This window comes from Callorhinus ursinus, unplaced genomic scaffold, assembly GCF_003265705.2.
Source record: "Callorhinus ursinus isolate GAN/ISIS: 27379988/994484 unplaced genomic scaffold, GSC_fseal_2.0 scaffold61, whole genome shotgun sequence".
Taxonomy (NCBI): domain Eukaryota; kingdom Metazoa; phylum Chordata; class Mammalia; order Carnivora; family Otariidae; genus Callorhinus; species Callorhinus ursinus.
In genome coordinates this window covers 5,168,883-5,193,862 of record NW_027397123.1, presented here as the reverse complement: position 1 = coordinate 5,193,862, position 24,980 = coordinate 5,168,883, and the positions used below count along the sequence as shown (strand labels likewise).

At 38.2% G+C, this 24,980-nt stretch overlaps 1 long non-coding RNA gene across 1 annotated transcript in view; it reads right to left on the bottom strand.

Annotated features, from left to right (window-relative positions):
• The window catches only part of LOC141371239 (uncharacterized), a 264,233-nt gene that overhangs the window by 207,127 nt on the left and 32,126 nt on the right, over positions 1-24,980 (bottom strand). The window lies entirely within an intron of this gene.

The window sequence follows — 24,980 nt, the reverse complement described above, 5'->3', positions numbered from 1 at the left end:
CAGAAGCCAGTGAAGGGGTATCAGGGAAGCAATCAGCCATGTCAGACACCATTGGTAGGTCAAGCAATGTGACAATGTGAATGGACCAATGGATTTAGCAACATGGAGGTCACAGGTAACTTCGGCATGAGAGGCATTGGTGAAGTGGTGACATGAACAACTGGTTGGGGTGGCTTCAAGAGAGAACAGGAGAACTGGAGACAGTGAGTATTGATAATTCAAAGATTTGGGCTATAAAGGTAGGCAGAGAAAGGGGTGGTAGTTGGAGGAGAGTATGAAACAAGGAAAGGATTTCCCTCATCACAATGGGACTAATCCAATAGAGAAGGAAAGAAAGGAGAGAATTGCTAGCACGAATCCTTGAGAAGGTGAGAGGAGAAAGGATCCAGTGGACAGTGGACAGTTAGTCTCAGACAGAAGCAGAAAGTCCAACCACAATAATAGGAGGGAAGGCAGAGTGTCCAGGCATGAAGGCAGGAAGGGAGATAGGCATGTCCCATACTGCTCTGCCCCTCCTTGGTGTACCACTGATCAGGCAACTTTGTCATTACCCCTGTTGGCCTGCAGGCTTCTCTAAGACAGATGAGAGAGCCACCATATTGCTCAGTGATGTATCGTCAGTGCCTACAACAAAGCCTGGCACACAGCAAGTACTCAGCAAACATGACAAATGGCTCAATGAAAACAATGAGCGAATGCGAATTTTGCTTTGCAGATGTGAAAAAATTGTAAAGCTAGGGGTGCCTGGGTGGCTCAGTCGGTTAAGCGTCTGCCCTCAGTTGGGTCATGATCCCAGGGTCCTGGGATCGAGCCCCGCATCAGGGTCCCTGCTCAGCGGGGAACCTGCTTCTCCCTCTTTCTCTCTGCCTGCTTGTGCACATGCTCTCTCTCTCTCTCTGTCAAATAAATAAACAAAATCTTTAAAAAAAAAAAAGAAAAAAACCGTAAAGCTAGAAAATGCAGTACAATGCAGTCATGGCACAAGGCAAAACAAACAGATCAATGGAAGAGAATGTTTTAAAATCTAAAAGACAAACCATATGATAAATGTCACACTGCCAAATATGATATGAGACATGACAACTAGTATAAAAGTGGCATTGCCAATAAGGAGTAATAGCATAAAATATTTAATAAATGCTATTAACACAATCTGCTAAATATTTGGGGAAAGATAATATTTGTTATGTTATACAACATACAAAAATGAATCACAGGTGAATTAGAGGTTTAAATTTTTTTTAAAGATTTATTTATTTATTTGAGAGAGAGAGAAAGAAAGTGCAAATGGGGGGAGGGGCAGAGGGAGAGGGAAAGAGAATCCTCAAGCAAACTCCCCACTGAGCATGGATCCAGCCACAGGGCTCAATCCCAGGACCCTGAGCTGAAATCAAGAGTCAGACACTTAACCAACTGAGCCACCCAGGTACCCTGTAGAGGTTTAAATTTTTTTTAATGAAATGACCAAAATATGTGAATATTTGTAGAATCTTAGATCAATACCAAAGGCAAAAACATAAATTTAAAAAAAGAAATGATAGTAAAACTTCAAAAACTCATACAAAATAACAAGAAAAATTGAAGTGCAAATTATAAACCAGGAAGGTGTTTTTAATATATATGAAATTCTAACATATTCTCTTATATACATAAAGAAGTCTTGCACATCAGTATAAAATGTATATATGTATGTATACGTGAATACACATCCACATACTTCCTAGCAACGTCCACTGAAAGGGCCTGAAAGCAAAACCCCCAGGAGCAATATATATGTGTCCCTATTTAGGTCACTAAAACAATTTCATGTTAAGAAGAATCATGGATCCTTGGAGAAATGAATGAATCCTATTGCCGGGAAGGTACATGATGAGCCTGGAATATCTTGTTAGATTAGAAAGTAAGAAAATGTTTTCCCAAAATGATAGAGGCTCACAAAGGCACAGGAACTACCACATCCAAATCTGGAACAATTTGAGCACCAAAATAATAAAAGCAAATGAATTACAAATCACTGAAAAATAGAAATCCATGAGTGTATGTGGATGATAGATGGCAGATGATTAGATAGACTGATAGATCGATAGATGGACAGTTCAATACACGATAGATGGATAGATTAGATAGATAGATAGATAGATAGATAGATAGATAGATAGATAGGTAGATAGATAGATAGATAGATAGATAGATAGATAGATAGATAGATAGATAGATAGATGAAGGATGGAGAGACAGACAGGGAAGAAGGGAGGATTCTTGCTTATAGTAGGTACTGAGTACCAACTAGAAAATATGGTGGGAATGCTACAGTTGGAAAATAATTTCACAACCATAAAAGAGATTGGTTAGGCAAGGATCATCAATGGGTGCTAAATCTAGGGGGAAGTTTTGATGAGGAACAGGACACTTGCATAGTTTTCATAGATGGCTTATTAGTTTTAAAGAGAAAAGGAGTTACTTTCTAGTAGAGAAATAAGACAACAGCTTGATTAGATGATCAAAATTAACATCTCTATTTTGGAGCAGATATATATTGAGTACCTCCAGATGGATATGCTCAGGACACATACTATGTAAATGGTATTCCAGCCAAGGATTCATTTCCTATTCCAGTCATGAAGAAACATCAGAGATGCCCCAAAATGAGGAACATTATCATTTAAAGAGTGAGGGATCGTATTTGCTATGATCTCAATGTTTATGTCCCCCGCAAAATTCCTATGTTAGAAACTTAACCCCCGAGGCAACGGTGTTAGGAGGTGGGACCTTTGGGAGGTAATTAGGTCGAGGGCTGAGCCCTTGTGAATGGGATTAGCGCTCATATAAAAGAAGGCTGACAGAGCTCCCTTCTACCACATGAGGACCAGTGAGAAAATGTGCAGTCTGCAATGCATAAGAGGGAAAATGTGCAGTCTTTACCAGAACCTGACCTTGCTGGCACACTGACCTTGGATTGCCAGCCTCCAGAACTGTGAGAAATAAATTTGTGTTGTTTATAAGAACTGTAGTCTGTGGTATTTTGTTATAGCAACCTGAACGGACGAAGACAATATTCTTTTAAAATGTCAATGTCGGGCGCCTGGGTGGCTCAGTCCTTAAGCGACTGCCTTCGGCTCAGGTCATGATCCCAGGGTCCTGGGATTGAGCCCCGCATTGGGCTCCCTGCTCGGTGGGAAGCCTGCTTCTCCCTCTCCCACTCCCCCTGCTTGTGTTCCTGCTCTCGCTGTATCTCTCTCTGTCAAATAAATAAATAAAATCTTAAAAAAAAAAAAGCATCTAATAAAATTATCCTTAAAAAAAAAATGTCAATGTCATAAAAGACAAAAGCTGTGGAAATGTTCCAGATTAAAGGAGCCTAAAGAGACAGGACAACGAAATGCAATATCAGATCTAGATGGGATCTTGATGGAGGAAAAACAATATTAGAAAGGATATTATTGTGGGGCACCTGGGTGGCTCAGTCGGTTAAGCATCTGCCTTTGGCTCAAGTCATGATCCCAGCGTCCTGGGATCAAGCCCCACATTGGACTCCCTGCTCAGCAGGGAGTCTGCTTCTCCCTCTCCCTCTGCCCTCAACCCACTTGTTCTCTCTCTCTCTCAAATAAATAAATAAATAAAGTCTTTCAAAAAAAAAGAAAGGATATTATTGGGTCAGTTGACAAAATCACAATGCCAACAGTGGATTAGAGCAAAGTATTATGCAAATTTACTGAAGTTGATCATTGCACTGTGGTGATGTACAAGAATGTTCTTTTTCGCAGGTAAAATACACAAAACTATTGCGAGGTAAAGGGCCATGACGTGTGCAACTTTACTCTCAAATGGTTTGGGAGAAAAAAATTAGGTATATACAGAATTGATAATAAAGAAAAATGGGGAAGATGTTAATAATATGTGAAGCTGGGTAGGTACAGTGCATACAGGTGTTCAAAACTAGATCTAGACTTGCAACTTCTCTGTAAGTGTGAAATTATTTCCAAATGAAAAGTTTTTTAAAAATCAAAACAAAAAACCTAACATCCCAATCAGAAAAAAAATTTTTTTTTCTATCCCTCACTTTTTAAATGATAATGTTCCTCATTTTGGGGCATCTCTGATGTTTCTTCATGACTGGAATAGGAAATGAATCCTTGGCTGGAATATCATTTACATAGTATGTGTCCTGAGCATATCCATCTGGAGGTACTCGATATATATCTGCTCCAAAATAGAGATGTTAATTTTGATCATCTAATCAAAGGGCATAGGATATGAACAGATAATGCACGTAAGAATAAACACATAAAAGAGTGTTGAGCCTTGGTAATAATAATAGTGCAAATTAAAATACCTGTCATTTCCATCAAGTCTTAGGCTGTCACCTTCTCAATTAAGCTTACCTTGACTACTGTAACTAAACTATACCCTCGTCACTCCTGCCCCCTTAACCTGCTCTGGCTTTTTTCTAAAATCTAAGTAATATTTTTTAAATAAATCAATAAATTTTTAAATAAATAAATAATATTTTTTCTAAAGCACTAATTGATTTACTCACTTATTGTATTTATTACTTGTTTGTCTCTTCCAGTAGAATATAAGTTTCATGAGGTCAGGGATTGTTCCTTTTCATTAATCTATCCCAAGCACTGAGAATAATGCCTGAGATGCAATCAGCAATCAATATACACGTGCTAAATGAATGTAGCAGATTAGCAAATTTGGGGATTTTTTAATAATAATAATAATACCCACAGTAGGCAAGAGCATAATAACCCAGACTCTCTTATGTACTGCTGGTAGGAGGGTATACCGATAAAATGAACCATATTTATTGATACTATAAAATACTAAGTAGTCCTTAAAAGTGATGTTTTGTAATGTGACAAAATGCTCAGTACATTGTTATGTGAAAAACACAAATTATAAAATAGCATGTACAATATGCTTCCACTATTTTTTTTTAAAAAGAAAAAAATCAGAGGGGTACCTGGGGGTGGTGCAGTCGGTTAAGTGTTCAACTCTCGATTTCTGCTCAGGTCATGATCTCAGTATCATGGGATCAAGCCCCGCATCTGGCTCCACACTCAGCAGGGAGTCTGCTTCTCTCTCTCTCTCTCTCTCTCTCTCTCTGTCTCCTTCTGCCCCTCCCCCCTGCTCACACTCTCTCTAAATAAAATCTTTAAAAATAAATAAATAAATAAATAAATAAACAAATAGAAAAGAGCAGAGAGTATATATATAACAAAATCTTATCTATGAAGTGAGATGACAAGTATTTTTTACTTCTTTTGCCATATTTATTTTCTATAATGAATATATATTAAATGTGTAGCAAACAGGGCAAAACTTTTTTTAAGGGGAGAAAATAGGAATTACCTAGTCAATATAAATATACCTTTCTGTTTTAACAAGGATACCAAAAGAGTAAGAAAGTAATTTAAAAGATTCAATGTAGGGGCGCCTGCATGGCTCAGTCGTAAAGGTCTGCCTTCAGCCTCGGGTCATGATCCCAGAGTCTTGGGATCGACCCTGCATCAGGCTCCCTGCTCAGTGGGAAGCCTGCTTCTCCCTCTCCCACTCCCCTGCTTGTGTTCCTGCTCTCGCTGTCTCTCTCTCTGTCAAATAAATAAATAAAATCTTTGAAAAAAGGAAAAATAAATAAAATGTTCAACATATAGTTATATTGAGTGGAAGCTAGCAAACAAAAAGAGAGAACCAAATGCAGAATATGAAATGTCCTCACTATTGTTTGTTGTTTTTAAACTGCAAAAGGTATAAATGTGCATTTAAAGGCATATTAAATTATTTGATAAAAGCTTCTGGAGAAAAAAACCATTTTCTTCTAAGACCAGGATACTCTTTTGGAACAGAACTCCCAAGATCTGACCATCTCTGAAGCCAAACCAAGTCTGCTGGCTGCACACACGTCTGACTTATACTTTGGAACAGGCAGGGCCTCCTCTGGGCCTGGGCCTGGGCCTGTGGGGCTCTGTGAAAGCCACTCGTCCCTGCCAGCCAGACTAAGGACCAGCACCACTTAGTGTGAGTTGACTCAGGGAGGTTTAACTCCACAAAACAAAATGATTAAAAAAAAAAAAAAAGCCGGTGGTTTATGAGATTCTTGATTCATTACAATTACCAGGAGCAGGTGCATTATATGCAACATGCGGGGAAACACTATACATAAGACATCTTTTTTAATCCATCAGACTTACACATGCTAGGAGGACGTTTTGGCAACTACTATAAAATACTGCCCTCTGGTGTTGAGGTCATTCTATATGTTAATATAATACAAAAAGAGAAAAGAAAAAGCCTTTCTTAAGCGTAAGAATCACTACCTTCAACTCTGAAAAACAGAGGGTTCTAGAGGGGAAGGGGTGGGGGGATGGGTTAGCCTGGTGATGGGTATTAAAGAGGGCACAGTCTGCGTGGAGCACTGGGTGTTATGCACAAACAACGAATCATGGAACACTACATCAAAAACTAATGATGTAATGTATGGTGATTAACATAACAATAAAAAATTTAAAGGAAAAAAAAAGAATCACTACCTTCAGGGACTTGTTTCTGGCTTGCAAAAATCTGAACACAAAATCCCACAGGATTTTACCGCAATATATTGTGGACACCTTCCCTACTGCACCTGAAAAAAATACCAAGTAATGTTATTACAAGCTATCTTAGCCAATTCATAGAAGAGAATTTTTTTCTCCAGGAACTATATTCAACTCTCTTTGAGAAGAAAAAAAAAGTATTTTAAGAGTTTCTGCTGGGAAGGGGTTTTTTGGAAATAAACCAAAGATTTTTTTTCACAGGAAAACTCTATTAATTTTGGTAGGAAAAATAAAAATAGGAGTATTATATATACCATATATTATATATACCATATATTATAGAAGACTTTTAAAATCTGAGACAATCTTTATGCAAAACAAACAGCAACAGTAGCAAAAGAAGCTGGCAGTAACTATCTGCACATTGATCCTTTTATCCTGCTTAGGAGCATTTAAACGAAATAATTTGGGAAGTTAGTTTTAACGGTTATACATACAAGAATTACATGTGCAATCTTAGCAGAAAAACTCAAAAGGGTAATTAAATACAAGTAATACTATGTTACCACTGAGTTAAAAACAAACTCTGAAAGAGGTTATCTTAAATAATGTTTACGTTTTCTCACATAAATTGAGTTTAGAATGTCTCCATCTCAGGCTGGATACATATATATAATCTCAAATGGCTACAATTTTTAATTTGTCAGATCTGAGACTTAGAATTTGTAGGTATTGTTATACTTATTAGAAAAAAATATTTACCTAAATTTCACTATTTTGAAGCAACTACATTCCTGTATTCTACTCATTTTATATTTAGAACTTCATAATAAATGTTTAACAAAATGCTTATTTGAAATTAATAAAAAATAATATCAACCAAAGGAATTTTTGACATAAATTTGCAAGAGAAGTTATAGTAATATAATTTAATTATAGCTAATATTTATTGAATATTTAATATATACCAGACACTAACAAGTACTTTACCAGAATTATCCCATTTAATCATCTCAAACTCTACCAGGTAGGTATATCCCTATTTTATTTTTTTTTAAAGATTTTATTTATTTATTTGACAGAGAGAGACACAGCGAGAGAGGGAACACAAGCAGGGGGAGTGGGAGAGGGAGAAGCAGGCTTCCCGCCGAGCAGGGAGCCCGATGCGGGGCTCGATCCCAGGACCCTGGGATCATGACCTGAGCCGAAGGCTTAACCGACTGAGCCACCCAGGTGCCCCGGTATATACTTATTTTATAGAGGAGGAAAATGACACATATAGAGGTTAATAATTTTTCCAAGATCATACAGCAAGAAAATGAGAAGTGGCATTAACACCCAGGAATTCTGACTTCAGAAGCCATGTTCTTAATTAACTCTGCTAGACCGATCACTACGGAAGAGTGTTTTTGCACAAACTGGTTACCCAAGTTTGGACACAATGTAAACTGAGCTATCCAGCGTTTATAAAGTGTTCCTACAAATAAATAAGAAACACAATCTAATAAAAGAAACATGACATTACCAACATATATCACTTGTCCTGACCTGTCCCCTAAGTGCCCTGGATTTATATCCCCTTGGGCACTTGTTTTCTCTACTTGAATGTCTTTGGCATAGCTGCCAAGAAGCTACATAAGTTGGCTATATTAACATCCTAGGGCTGCTATAACAAAGTACCACAAACTGGGTAGTTTAAACCAAATAAACCAAAAGCTTATTCTCTCATAGTTGTGGGGACTGGAAGTTCAAATTCAAGGTGTCAGCAGGGCCATACTCCCACCAAAGTTTCTAGAGAAGAGTCCTTCTTGGCCGCTTCTAGGTTCTGCTGGCGGCTGGTAATCTTTGGTGGTCCTTAGCTGCTGGCAGCATGACTCCCGTGCCTGCCTGGCTGCTTTCCCTCTGTTTCTGTCTCCCTGTGTCCAGATTCCCCTCTTATAAGAACACCAGCCATTAGATCAGGGCCCACCCTAAATCCAGTATGACCTCGTCTTAAATTGATTATATCTTCAAAGATCTGATATTTAAATAAGATCACATTTACAGCTACTAGGGGTCAGGACCAACATATCGTTTTGGGGAACACAATTCAACCTAGTGCAGTGGCATTTCAGGTTCTTGAGAGTTTCTAACTCCCACCAATAGGCTCTGTGTGTGTGTGTTTCAAACATATACATTTAAATACATTTGCATGCACACAACACATACGTTGTACAGCATATGTAAGGCACACATATATGAATACATATACATACAAATAAATATACACAAAAGGGATAATTTCTATAAGGAATAAGCTCTAGATTATACCAAAATGTTATACTCATTTTAATATTTTTTCTATCCATGCATAAAAGGAAACCTTTCTAAGAAAACTCATTTAAGAATAAAAATTCCCCATAAGAGTCTTTAAAACACCAAATTCTTTGATTAAATGATTTAATTTTTTTTACAATAAAAAAAGCAAAATGGGAGTTCCACACCCAGACATGATAGAGTAACTAGATTTGCCCTACCAATGCAAACAACTAAAAAATTGTACCAAATGTATAAACCAACAACACTGAACAATAGGCGGCACAAGACTGTGACCCTAGAGAGAAGTGAAACAAACAATGTGACACTTACAATTACCCTGATTTCTGCCTGGATGCATTTACCGAGACCGCGGCACAAGTAGGGAAATCCCTAAAAGCTTAGAGCAAACTTACTGAGCTGAAAAGAAAGATATCAGAGATTTTTTTTTTAAGATTTTATTTATTTATTCATGAGAGAGAGAGAGGCAGAGGCACAGGGAGAAGCAGGCTCCCCAAGGAGCAGGGAGCCTGATGTGGGACTCGATCCCAGGACCCCAGGATCATGACCTGAGCCAAAGGCAGACACTTAACCATCTGTGCCACCCAGGCGCCCAAAATATCAGAGTTTTGAAAGTATGAGGTAGCTGGAATTTGTGGGGAGAAGTACAACTATAAGCCTAAAGACTGCTGGAACTCACAGTGTTTGAGTGTTTGATGTTTGAATACCAAACAGCTAGAGGGAAATGACCTCATTGAAAACTTTGGGCATGGAGCAGAAATGCGAGAAAGGCCACAGATAAGTAGGAAGTGGGCTAAACTGGCCCTAGTAACTTTACCAAGTTTAAAAACAAGGTTCAATAGACTCATCTTAACAAATTTTTTAAAAAATATTGTTTATTTAATTATTTGACAGAGAGAGAGAGAGCACAAGCAGGGGGCACAGCAGGCAGAGGGAGAGGGAGAAGCAGACTCCCTGCTGAGCAGGGAGCCCAATGCAGGACTTGATCCCAGGACCCTGGGATCAGAACCTGAGCTGAAGGCAGATGTTTAACAGACTGAGCCATCCAGGCACCCATCATCTTAACAAAGTTTAAAAACAAAGTTCAGTAAGATGAAGTTAATCCATAGATGAGTCAATCAACTTCCAAAACACAATTTCAACATAAAATTTTAAAAAACCAAACAAAATCCAAACACTAAACAAAGTGATGTTCACATCATCTAGCATTAAATAAAAAATTACTAGACATGCAAAGAAGCAGGAAACAGTTACCTATAACCAGGAGAAAAATCAGTCAATACAAACAGACCCACAAATTATAGAGGATGAAATAAGAAAACAAAAATTTTAAAAGAAATATTATAAATATGTTCAAAGATTTAAGGAAATCTTCGACACAATGAAGATAAAAATTAAAATGTTCCAAATGGAACATCCATAGATGAAAAATACAAATCTGAGGGGTTACTGCAGAAGAGAGGATCAGTAAACTTAAAGACAAAGCAGCAGAAACTATCCAAATTGAAGCACAGAGAAATAAAGAAAACAAAAAAAAAGTTTATACAGCCTCTGATATTATCACATGTTTTGACATGTGTGTAGTTGGAAAGGAGAATATAGCAGAAATAATATAGAAGTAATAGTGGTGGGGCACCTGAGTGGCTCAGTCGGTTGAGTGTCCGACTCTTAATTTCACTCAGGTCATAGCCTCAGGGCTGTGAGATCAAGCCCCATGTTGGTCTCTGGGCTCAGTGTGGAGACTGCTTAAGATTCTCTCTCTCCCTCGCCTTCTGCCCCTCCCCCCACTCATGCTCTCACTCTCTCTCTCTCTCTCTCTAAAAAAAAAAAAATGAGGAGGAGGAAAAAGAAGTAGTAGTAGTAGTGGAAATTTTTCCAGATTTTCTGAAACTATAAACCCAAGATACAAGAAGATCCATAAACCCTTAGTATGAAAAACACAAAGAGAACAATGCAAAGAATTACTATAATCAAATTGCTGAAAGCCAATACGAGAAAATCTTAAGAGCCCCCAGAGAAAAAGAGTCAGGATGGACAGAGAAAGAAAAGAACTATCACCTACTTGTCATCAAAAACAATGCTAAGCAGGGAGACAATAAATGACATCTTTAAAGTGTTTTTAAAAATTCAGCCTATGGGGCACCTGAGTGGCTCAGTCGTTAAGCGTCTGCCTTCGGCTCAGGTCATGATCCCAGGGTCCTGGGATCGAGCCCCACATCGGGCTCCCTGTTCCATGGGAAGCCTGCTTCTCCCTCTCCCACTCCCCCTGCTTATGTTCCCTCTCTCTCAGTGTCTCTCTCTCTGTCAAATAAATAAATAAAATCTTTTTTTAGATTTAATTTATTTATTTGAGAAAGAGAGAGAATGAGAGAGAGAGAGCACATGAGAGGGGGGAGGGTCAGAGGGCAAAGCAGACTCCCTGCCAAACAGGGAGCCCGCTGTGGGACTCGATCCCAGGACTCCAGGATCATGACCTGAGCCGAAGGCAGTTGCTTAACCAACTGAGCCACCTGGGCGCCCTAAATAAATAAAATCTTAAAAAAAAAATTCAACCTAGGGGACTCCTGGGTGGCTCAATCAGTTAAGCATTTGCCTCCCGCTTAGGTCATGATCCTGGGGTCCTGGGATCAAGTCCCACATCAGGCTCCCTGCTCAGCAGGGAGCCTGCTTCTCCCTCTGTCTTCTGCTCCCCCTGCTTGTGCTCTCTCTCTCTCTCTCTGGCAAATAAATGAATAAAATCTGAAAAAAAATTCAACCTAGAGGGCGCCTAGGTCCCTGGGTCCTAGGATCAAGCCCTGCATCAGGCTCCCTCCTCAGCAGGGAGTCAGCTTCTCCCTCTGTCTCTCCCCCTGCTCTTGGTCTCTCTCACTCTCTCGCTCATGCTCTCTCTCTAATAAATAAATAAAATCTTTTAAAATAAATAAATAAATCTTTAAAATGAATAAATAAATAACAAAAAGACATATGGAAAATTCCAAAATATTTAGAAATTAAACACATTTTTAAGTAACCTATGAGTCAAATAAGAAATCACAAGAGAAATTAGAAAATATTTCAAACTGAATTATAATGAAAATATACCAAAATTTGTGGGATGGAGCTAAAGCAGTGCTTAAAGGAAATTTTATAACTTAAAATGCTTATATCAGGTGCACCTGGGTGGCTCAGTCGTTAAGCATCTGCCTTCGGCTCAGGTTATGATCCCAGGGTCCTGGGATCGAGCCCCACATTGGGCTCCCTGCTCGTTGGGAAGCCTGCTTCTTCCTCTCCCACTCCCCCTGCTTGTGTTCCTTCTCTTGCTGTGTCTCTCTCTGTCAAATAAATAAATAAATCTTAAAAAAAAAATGCTTATATCAGAAAAGAAGCCTTAAAATAAATTATCTAAGTTTTTACCTTAAGAAGCTAGAAATAGACATAGAGGAACAAATGAATCCAAAGTAAAAGGAAATAACAAAAATAAGAGCAGAAATCAATGAAATAGCAAACAGACAATAGGAAAAAAAATCAATGAAACAAAAAACTAATTTTTTGAAAAGATTAATAAAAGTGATAAGCCTCTCGCTAGGCTGATCAAGAAATAAAGAGAGAAAATACAAATTACCAATATCAGGAATAAAATAGGAGATATTGCCAGATCCAACGTTATTAAAAAGATAACAAAGTAATAAAATGAATAAGATTATACCAAAAAATTTGACAGCCTTGAAAAAAAATTTCTTTGAAAGACGCAAAGTACCAAAAGTATCAAAAGAAGAAACAGAAAATCTGAATAGACCTTAATTAAAGAAATGAATCTGTATTTTAAAACTATTCCTCAAAGAAAACTAAAAACCCAGATTTTTTAAAGGAAGAAATCTTACACAAACTCTTTCAGAAAACAGTTAGAAGAAGCAGTTTCCGAATTCACTTTATGAGGTCAGCACTACTGTTATATCAAAATCAGACAAAGATATTACAGAAAAATAAAATTACAGACCAATATCTCTCATAAATGTAGATACAGAGATCTTTAACAATATATTAGCAAATCAAATTCAGCAATATATATAAGGGATAATAAGCATAACCAATGGGTTTTTTTAAGGAGGCAGGTCGGCTTATCTTTCAAAAATCAGTCAATGTAATCCACTGCATTCACTTTTACTCATGGAATAAAAAGGAAAAAAAAAACACATGATCATTTCAATAGATGCAGAAAAAGCACTTCACCGAATTCAATATCCATTCATGAAAAGCAGCTTCAGCAAATTAGGAACACAAAGAAATTTCCTCAGTCTGATAAAGGACATTTATGAAAGCCTTACATACTGATGAAAGACTTAACATTTCCCCCCAAATCAGGAATAAGCAAGGACGTCCACTTTTACCTTTTCTATTCAACATTGTACTGGAGATCCGAGCCAGTGCAATAAGGCAAGGAAACACATACAAATTAGAAAAGAAGTAAAACTGCCTTTACTAAAAAAAAGCCCTTACTTGTTATCCGTTTAATCATGTATGTAAAATCCTAAGGAATCTACCAGAAAACTATAGAATACATCCTTTTGTAAAGGTCTCAGAATATAAGTTCAGTATTTAGCAATCAAATGGAAAATTTTGTTATAAATAGAGCATCAAATTTTCTTCTATAAAATAATTAGGGGTAAAAAATACGAATTCAAATGTGCTGAGGACTCATGACATACTATAATAAAGCAGATAAAACCCTCCTACCCCACTACAAACACCTCTTAACACTGGCGTTTCTATGGGGTCAGTCCTCGGATTTTTTTTTCTTCAGCTATACCATTTCTCATCTCAGGAATTGGAATTCCATCTCTACATATGTATTCTCCAAATATATAGCTCTCATTTCAAACTCTTCTCCTCCCTTGTATATTCAGTGGCCTACTCATTATGTCTACTTGGATGTGTCACAAACACCTGAAACTTAACATGTTCAAGACTGAATTCCTTATTTTCCACCACTCCCCACCTGCTCTTCCTGCAGTCTTCTTTTGGTTAGCAATCAATTTTTTCTGGGACCCTAGTCAGAAACTTGGAAGTTCTCTGATGGCTCTCTCTCATATCCCATTCCCAAACTCATCAACAAATCATGTTGGCTCTTCCTTTAAACTATGATCAGAATCTGACCACGTCTCTTCTTCTTGCTACTCTGGCAAGCCACCATCATCTCCTGTCCGACTTAATATAATAGCCCATACCTCTTCTTGCTTTTAGTTTTGCTTTCCTGTAGTCTAATATCTGCAAAGCAGCTGGACTTAATCCTTTTTAAATGTTGGTATGATCATGTCACTCTTCTCACAACTTAAGTATCCCCAGTGTGTAGAATAGTGCCTGAATACAAGGAAAGTGTTCAATAAATTTGTGTTAAGTAAAGGAACAAAACAATGAATGAAATACTATTTAAATGGTTTAACACAAAATGAAACTCAAAACAAAGATGGAAATGCCCAAGCACCAAAAATAGAGGACTCTCAAAGCTAGGCTTTGAACTGACAGTAACTTTCAGATACCAGAATAGGCTTTAAGGGTACATGGGGATAAAAGGTATGGCCTTAAGATCACTTGAAGCAGGGGTCTGGAATTTGCTCCTTTACATGAAACCTAAGGCTTCCCAAGGGCTCCTTAGTCCATGATAAGCAGACTAAAAAGAGACCCTACCCCATCCTCAGCCAAGAGAAGTATGGAAGCATGCCATTTACTCTGAACTAAGAGTGACAAGAAGAAAAAATAATTTCCAGGTAATATCATTCCTATGTCTATGACATAGATAGATGCAGGATCCAAATTTACACTTCCAGAGTAGTGTGGGAAACCCAAGATGCTTAATTAGCATACAAGCTGCTCTAGGATTACCAAAACTCCAAAAGTCTGCCAAAGAAAACATGGTATCACTCTGTAGAAACACTTTCAAATCCCAAAACATAGAAAAATCACTTGTTTTTAAAAACAATTCCAAGGGAAGATAAACTCACAGTTAAAAATTACATAGTACACAAGAAAACAAGTCACCACAAGGGAGAGTAGATAGACCCTGTAAAATATGTTTTAAAATACCTAGGGAGTTTTGTTTTATTTTTAAAGAGAAATCCTTTTTTTTTTTCTTTTCAAAGAGGTAGGATTTTAAAGAATGAAACTTCTGGAAATGACAAATATAGTCATTAAATTTTAAAGTTGATGAATGGATTAAAAAGATTGACAAGGCTGAGGAAAGAATTTAAAAATTGGAAAACATACAAAAAAAATCACCCAGAATGACACAGAGAGTGTGGGAAAGTAATTAGGATACACAAAAAATAAAATGATAAGACGCAACATATATATAATAGGAAGGTCACATAAACAACCAATGAATCAAAGAAATCAAAAGAGAAATTAAAAAATACCTTGAGACAAATGAAAATGGAAATACAACATTGTATTGTATTCCAAACATTGTATTCCAAAACTTGTGGAATACAGCAAAAGTAGTTCTAAGAGGGAAGTCCATAGCAATAAATCCCTACAGCAATAAACAAGAAAAATCTCAAATAAACCTAACTTTACACCTCAAAGAACTAGAAGAGTAAAAAAAAAAGCCTAGAGTTTATAAAGAAGAAAAAAGGAAATAACAAAGATTAGAGAAGAAATAAATAAAATAGAGACTAAAAAGACAATAGAAAAGATCAGTGAAAGTAAGAGCTGGTCCTATGAGAAGATAAGCAAAACAGACAAATCTTTAGGGAGATTCACCAAGAAAAAAAGAGAGGGGACACAAATAAAATCAGAAAAAGAAAGAGGCAATATAACAACTGATGCTAGAGAAATACAAAGGATCATAAGCGACTACTATGAACAACTATACACCAAAAAATTTGACAACCTAAAACAAATGGATAAATTCCTAGAAACATACAACCTACCAAGACTGAATCATGAAGAAACAGAAAATCTAAACAGACCAATTACCAGTAAGGAGGTTGAATCAGTAATCAAAAACCTCCCCTCAAACAAAAGCCCAGGACCAGGGGCTTCACTGGTGAATTAAGCCTAACAGTCAACAAAGAATTAATATCCATCTTTCTCAAACTCTTCCAAAAAACAGAAGAGGATGGAACACTTCTAAACTGCTTTTACAAGGCCAGAATTACCCTGATACCAAACCAGACAAGGAGGCCACAAGAAAAGAAAATTACATACCAACATCCTTGATGAATATAGATGCAAAAATCCTCAACAAAATATTAGCAAACCAAATTCGAAAATACTTTAAAAGGATCATACACCACAATCAAGTGGGATTTATTTCAGGGATGCAAAGATGGTTGAACATCTGCAAATCAATCAATACACCATATTAATACACCATATTAAAAAAATTAAGGATAAAAATCATATGATCATCTCCATAGGTGCAGAAAAAGCATTTGGCAAAATTCAACATCCATTTATGATAAACACTCAAAAAAGTGGATACAGAGGGAATGTACCTCAACATTATAAAGGTCACATATGACAAGGCCAGAGCTAACATTATACTCCGTGGTAAAAAGCTAAAATCTTTTTTTCTAAGATCAGGAAAAATAAAGATACCTACTCTCATCACTTCTATTCAACATAGTATTGGATATCCTAGCCAGAGCAATTAGGCAAGAAAAAGAATAAAGGGCATCTAAATTGGAAAGGAAGAAGTAAACTGTCACTATTTGTGGATGACATGATATAATAGGAAGGCTACAAATTCAAAATTCACAGAGATAGGAGAAGAAAGTATTTCAAGATATAATGGCTTCAATTATGAAGTTGTAAGTCCTTACTGCAGAGTAGGATAAGTAAAAACAAATCCACCAAAAAATTCTAGTGGGACAAGTGGGTAGCTCAGTCAGTTAAGTGTCCAACTCTTGATTTTGGCTTGGGTAATCATCTCAGGGCCATTGGATCAAGCCCTGGCATCAAACTCTGCACTCAGCAGGGAGTCTGCTTGAGATTCTCTCTCTCCCTCTGCCCCTCCCCCCAAAAAATAAATCTTTTTTAAAAATCCTACTAAAACTAGAAAACATATCAAATATAAGAATATAATCTTAGAAAGTTACCATAATTTCATTGCCTACAAAGAAATTGTAATCTGACTGGCAGCACATTTTTCATCAAAACTATAGACACCAAAATCAGTGGATGGTAGTATAAAAGTATTTAGGGAAAAAATTATCTAGAATTCTATATAATTGTCTATAATTCTATCCTCTGCTAAATTATCAGTCAAGAGTAAGAGTGAGGGGCGCCTGGGTGGCTCAGTCAGTTAAGCATCCAGCTTTTGATTTTGGCTCAGGTCATGATCTCAGCGTCCTGGGATCAAGCTCCACATCGTCAGGCTCTGTGCTCAGCGGGGAAGCTGCTTAAGGATTCTCTCTCTGCCTCTCCCTCATCTCTCTCTCTCTGATGAATAAATAAATCTTTTTTTAAAGGAGTAAGAGTGAAATAAAGACATTTTCAAACAAATATTGAAAGTGTGTCACTCACAGACCTCTGCTGGAAGAATTACTAATGGGTGTATTTTGGGAAGAAAGACACTTCAAAAGCAAATGCAAAGAGAATAATTAGCAAAGAAACTCATAAACATATCTAAATAAGTATTGACTATAAAAACATATTTTTAAAAAGTAGTGTCCAATTTGGGGCAAGAAGAAGTAACTAAAAGAAGGTAGAATTTAAAATTACTCAATGCCAGTATGAATGATAGGAGAGGAACAGCTCAAAAGTTTCCTAAAGTCCTTATATTATCAGTAGAGATATGCTAACTAAGCATGTTAAAAAGATAAAGGTAACCTCAAAAAGAAGAGAAGCAGAATGTAGAAGTTCTAAACTATTGGCAGGGTAGGGAGAAAAAAAAACTTGATGAAGAAAGGAAGGGACTAGGAGAGGGAGAAGCATAATTACATAGAGAAAGCAGGACATGATAGAAATATATCTAAATGTATCAGTGAATTAGTTTGGGTTCCTCCAGGAGCATAACCTGAAATAAAGATTCAAGTGCAATTAGTTTAGTTGAGACGTGATTCCAGGAACTATCCAGGTTGGGGAACAGGGAAGGCAGTCACAAAATGATATATTGTGCAGCACATTCCCATTGTGCATACCTATAGCTTAGTCCTGTTGGAGAGATCTGAGAGTTGCCAGGTATTAATTCTCAGACGCTTCCCCCCTAGGCTGCTTGTGGCTGAAAAGTCTCCAGCAGTTAGAGAAAACTTCAGGCCAGGAGACAAGTGCTGCCATGGATAACTATGATGAGGCTGGGCATCCCAGAGCTTCTGCTGCAATCAGCATTCATAATAAATATAAACCAATTAAAACTGCTTATAAAAGACAGAGTTTTTCAGGTCGGATTTTTTTTAAGGAAGATAATTCCACTTATATGCCATTTAAAAAGAGACATGCCTATGCATAAGTATATTTCCTTGCTCTCACAGCTGAGAGAGCCCAGAAGCAATGGCATCCCAGTAGCAATGAGCACACCTAGCCCCCAGATCTTGGTTTCTAATACCATTCTCCAACAAAAGGAACCAGGATTACTTGGGAAAATGACAGATTCTGGGGCTAGGGCAAAAAAAAAGAAAAAGAAAAAAAGGCTGCATCACTGGAAGCCTATCAAAGGGACCCAATTGAAAAGTCTCCCACTGGCTAAAGTTGGGACAAGAAAATAAAGTAGATTGGATCATAACCCAGAGTATGATATAAATATGCAGGAACCCATATGGACATAAATAAGTGATTAAATAAATAAATGGGCAGAAGAGACAAATCTCCCATGCAGAAGAAACTAAAATAATGGATGTAGGTACTCCACCTTCAAAGAGGTAGAGCGTAAGTCTCTACCCCTCAGATGTGGGCTGCACATAGTGACTTCATTCCAAAGAGGACAACATGGAAAGGATGGGGTGGGAGTAATTTTACTGTGGAAAATCCTGACAAACACTAGCTTAGCCAGGTGGCCAAGGTCAACATCAACAATAATAAATCATGTTGATTTACAAATGTCCTGATATGATATAATGAAAATGGCACTTTACCTCTGTGATCCTCCCTAAAACCCACAATCCCTGTCTAATCATGGAAAAAAAAAATCAGAAAAACCCCATTTGAGGGATCTTCTATAAAATACCTGACCAGGACCCCTCCAAACTGTCCATGTCATCAAAAAACAACAAGAGCCTCAGAAACCATGACAACCAAAAGGAATCTAAGAAGACATGACAACTAAGTGTAATATTGTCTCCTGAAAAGAATTCTGGGACAGAAAAAGAACATTAGGTAAAAACTAAGGGTGGGTGAATCAAGTATGGACTTTAGTTAATAACAGTGTATCAGTATTGGTTTATTAACTGTAACAAATATATTAAACTAACATAATGTTAATAATAGGAGAAACCGGGCAGAGTATATAGGAACTCTCTGTACTATCTTTGTAATTTTTCTGTAAAATATAAACCTGTCCTAAAAAGAGAAAGTTTTTTCTAAAAGGAGTGGGGGAGGGGCGGAGCAAGATGGCAGAGGAGTAGGGGACCTGGATTTCCTCTGGTCTCAGGAATTCAGCTGAATAGGGATCAAACCATTCTGAACACCTACGAACTCAACAGGAGACTGAAGAAGAGAGTAACACCAACTCTGAACAGAGAAGCGACCACTTACTGGAAGGTAGGACGTGCGGAGAAGTGAATCCGAGGTGATATATGGGAGGATAGACGGCGGGGGAGGGGACCTCCATCGGCTGCTTCTGGCAAGTGCTAGAGCCACAGAGCACAAAATTGAAACTTTTAGAAGTCGGTTCCGCTGAGGGACGTCACTCCAGTGGCTAAGCAGGAGGTGAAAACCTCGCGGGACACTGTGGACTCAGGACCCTTGGGGTCACAGAAAGACCGGGGGGTGCCTGAGTGCGGCAGAGCTCCCAGGTATCGGAGCGGGGAAGCCGGCTGCAGAGGCGGAGCCGAGGCGCGGGCTCTCAGCTCGGGGTTGCCATAAACTGTGATCCGCGGCCCAGTCGGGCCACTGCTCCTCCAGCAGGGACCCAACAAGCGGCAGAGACGGGGAGACTCCCCTTCCTTCCCCGGGAGGAGCGGTGCGGGAACGCACCGCAGGGATCTGCTGCTTTGGAGACTCCACACGGGGTCGGGTGCCAGAGATGGAAACACTCGGTCACAGGCCGGATGAGCACCGAGTGCGCCGGGGACCGGGGACACAGGAGTGACTGACTGCTTTTTTCTCGGAGTGCACTGAGGAGCGGGGCCCCAAGTTCTCGGCTCCTCCGGGCGGAGATTGGGAAGCCACCATTTTCACTCTGGTCCTCCAAAGCTGTACCGAGAGCTTGCAGGGAACAAAAGCCCCTGAGAGCAAACCCAAGCAGACTGCTTAGCCGGGAACAACAACGCGGGGGGGGGGGGGGCAATTCCGCCTCCGGAAAAGACATTTGGGAACCACGGCAACAGGCCCCTCCCCCAGAAGATCAGCCCGAACAGCCAGCAAGCCAAGACCAACTTTACCGATCAAGGAGAACAGGAGAACTCCAGCGCTAGGGGAATACTGTACATAGAATTCATGGCTTTTTTACCATGATTCATTAGTTTTTCAAAGTTAATTTTTTAACTGTTTTTTTTCTTTTTTTTTGAATTTTTCTTTTTCCCTTTTTCAACCAACATCTTAGCAATCCCTTTTTTAAAAAATTTTTTTATTTTTCATTTTTAGAAAATTTATCCCTTCATAGTAGTTACCCTTATTTTTCGCATATATATATATAAGTTGTTCTCTCTTTAAAATTTTGAGATACAGTTTCTTCTAACAGATCAAAACATACCCTAAATCACTAGTATATGGCTTTGTTCTAGTCTCCTGCCTGATCACATTCTCTCCCTTTTTTTTTTTCAAATCTTCTTCTTTCTTCTTTCAAACAACTTATCGATTCCGTTTATAAAACCTTTTATAATTTTCATCTTTACAGTCATCTTCCATCCCTTCATTGTATCAACCCTTATTTTGTACATATATAAGTCTTTCTTCCTTTAAAATTTTAGGAGGCACTTTCTTCTAACAGACCAAAATACACTCAAAATCTATGCACTAGCCTGATCATATTTGATCGTATTCTGGTTTTTGTTTTGTTTTGTTCTGTTTTTGTTTGCTTTTATCTTTTTCTTTTTCTTTTCTCCTCTTTCTTTTTCTTTCTTTTCCCCTGGTTTCAGGTCTTTTCTGGTTTGTATAGAGTATATTTGCTGGGGACGTTGTTAACCTGTTAGCATTTTGTTCTCTCATTCATCTATTCTCCTCTGGACAAAATGACAAGACGAAAAAAATCACCTCAGCAAAAAGAACAAGAGGTAGTACCGTCTGCCAGGGACCTACTCAATACGGACATTAGTACGATGTCGGACCTGGAGTTCAGAATCATGACTTTAAAGATACAAGCTGGGCTTGAAAAAAGCGTGGAAGTTATTAGAGAAACGCTTTCTGGAGAAATAAAAGAACTAAAATCTAACCAAGTCGAAATCAAAAAGGCTATTAATGAGGTGCAATCAAAAATGGGGGCACTAACTGCTAGGATAAATGAGGCAGAAGAGAGAATCAGCGATATAGAAGACCAAATGATGGAAAATAAAGAGGCTGAGAAAAAGAGAGAGAAAGAACTACAGGATCACGAGGGCAGAATTCGAGAGATCAGCGATACGATAAGACGAAACAACATTAGAATAATTGGGATCCCAGAAGAAGAAGAAAGAGAGAGAGGGGCAGAAGGTATATTGGAGCAAATTACAGCAGAGAACTTCCCTAATGTGGGGAAGGAAACAGGCCTCAAAATCCAGGAGGCACAGAGAACCCCTCTCAAAATCAATAAAAATAGGTCAACACCCCGACACCTAATAGTAAAACTTACGAGTGTCAGAGACAAAGAGAAAATCCTGAAAGCAGCTCGGGAGAAGAGATATGTAACCTACAATGGTAGAAACATTAGATTGGCAACAGACCTATCCACAGAGACCTGGCAGGCCAGAAAGGACTGGCATGATATCTTCAGAGCACTAAACGAGAAAAATATGCAGCCAAGAATACTATATCCAGCTAGGCTGTCATTGAAAATTGAAGGAGAGATAAAAAGCTTCCAGGACAAACAAAAACTAAAGGAATTTGCAAACACGAAACCAGCCCTACAAGAAATATTGAAAGGGGTCCTCTAAGCAAAGAGACAGCCTAAAAGCAGCATAGATCAGAAAGGAATACAGACAATACACAGTCACAGTCACCTTACAGGCAATACAATGGCACTAAATTCATATCTTTCAATAGTCACCCTGAATGTAAATGGGCTAAATGCCCCAATCAAAAGACACAGGCTATCAGATTGGATTAAAAAACAAGACCCATCAATATGCTGTCTGCAAGAGACTCATTTTAGACCCAAAGATACCCCCACATTGAAAGGGAGGGGGTGGAAAACCGTTCGCCATGCTAATGGACACCGAAAGAAAGCTGGGGTGGCAATCCTTATATCAGACAAATTAGATTTTAAAACAAAGACTGTAATAAGAGATGAGGAAGGACACTATATCCTACTTAAAGGGTCTATCCAACAAGAAGATCTAACAATTGTAAATATCTATGCCCCTAACATGGGAGCAGCCAATTATATAAGGCAATTAATAACAAAAGCAAAGAAACACATCGACAACAATACAATAATAGTGGGGGACTTTAACACCCCCCTGACTGAAATGGACAGATCATCTAAGCAAAAGATCAACAAGGAAATAAAGACTTTAAATGACACACTGGACCAAATGGACTTCACAGACATATTCAGAACATTCCATCCCAAAGCAACGGAATACACATTCTTCTCTAGTGCCCATGGAACATTCTCCAGAATTGATCACATCCTAGGTCACAAATCAGGTCTCAACCGGTACCAAAAGATTGGGATTATTCCCTGCATATTTTCAGACCACAGTGCTTTGAAACTAGAACTCAATCACAAGAGGAAAGTCGGAAAGAACTCAAATACATGGAGGCTAAAGAGCATCCTACTAAAGAATGAATGGGTCAACCAGGAAATTAAAGAAGAATTAAAAAAATTCATGGAAACCAATGAAAATGAAAACACAACTGTTCAAAATCTCTGGGATACAGCAAAGGCAGTCCTGAGAGGAAAGTATATAGCAATACAAGCCTTTCTCAAGAAACAAGAAAGGTCTCAAATACACAACCTAACCCTACACCTAAAGGAGCTAGAGAAAAAAACAGCAAATAAAGCCTAAACCCAGCAGGAGAAGAGAAATAATAAAGATCAGAGCAGAAATCAATGAAATAGAAACCAAAAGAACAGTAGAACAGATCAACGAAACTAGGAGCTGGTTCTTTGAAAGAATTAACAAGATTGATAAACCCCTGGCCAGACTGATCAAAAAGAAAAGAGAAATGACCCAAATCAACAAAATCATGAATGAAAGAGGAGAGATCACAACCAACACCAAAGAAATACAAACAATTATAAGAACATATTATGAGCAACTCTATGCCAGCAAATTAGATAACCTGGAAGAAATGTGTGCATTCCTAGAGATGTACCAACTACCAAAATTGAACAGGAAGAAATAGAAAACGTGAACAGACCTATAACCACTAAGGAAATTGAAGCAGTCATCAAAAATCTCCCAACAAACAAAAGCCCAGGGCCAGATGGCTTCCCAGGGGAATTCTATCAGACATTTAAAGAAGAATTAATACCTATTCTCCTGAAACTGTTCCAAAAACTAGAAATGGAAGGAAAACTTCCAAACTCATTTTATGAGGCCACCATTACCTTGATCCCAAAACCAGACAAAGACCCCATCAAAAAGGAGAATTACAGACCAATATCCTTGATGAACATGGATGCAAAAATTCTCACCAAAATACTAGCCAATAGGATCCAACAGTACATTAAAAGGATTATTCACCACGACCAAGTGGGATTTATCCCTGGGCTGCAAGGCTGGTTCAACATCCGCAAATCAATCAACGTGATACAATACATTAACAAAAGAAAGAACAAGAATCATATGATCCTCTCAATAGATGCAGAAAAAGCATTTGACAAAGTACAACATCCTTTCTTGATCAAAACTCTTCAGAGTATAGGGATAGAGGGTACATACCTCAATATCATAAAAGCCATCTATGAAAAACCTACAGCGAATATCATTCTCAATGGGGAAAAGCTGAGAGCTTTTCCCCTAAGGTCAGGAACGCGGCAGGGATGTCCACTCTCACCACTGCTATTCAACATAGTATTAGAAGTCCTAGCCACAGCAATCAGACAACAAAAAGAAATCAAAGGCATCCAAATCGGCAAAGAGGAAGTCAAACTCTCACTCTTTGCAGATGATATGATACTGTACGTGGAAAACCCAAAAGACTCCACCCCAAAACTGCTAGAACTCATACAGGAATTCAGTAAAGTAGCAGGATATAAAATCAATGCACAGAAGTCGGTGGCATTCCTATACACCAACGACAAGACAGAAGAGAGACAAATCAAGGAGTCGATCCCATTTACAATTGCACCCAAAACCATAAGATACCTAGGAATAAATTTAACCAAAGAGGCAAAGGATCTGTACTCAGAAAACTATAAAATACTCATGAAAGAAATTGAAGAAGACACAAAGAAATGGAAAAACGTTCCATGCTCATGGATTGGAAGAACAAACATTGTGAAGATGTCAATGCTACCTAGAGCAATCTACACATTCAGTGCAATCCCCATCAAAATACCATCCACTTTTTTCAAAGAAATGGAACAAATAATCCTAAAATTTGTATGGAACCAGAAGAGACCCCGAATAGCCAGAGGAATATTGAAAAAGAAAAGCAAAGCTGGCGGCATCACAATTCCGGACTTCCAGCTCTATTACAAGGCTGCCATCATCAAGACAGTATGGTACTGGCACAAAAACAGACACATAGATCAATGGAACAGAATCGAGAGCCCAGAAATGGACCCTCAACTCTATGGTCAACTTATTTTTGACAAAGCAGGAAAGAATGTCCAATGGCAAAAAGACAGTCTCTTCAACAAATGGTGTTGGGAAAATTGGACAGCCACATGCAGAAGAATGAAAC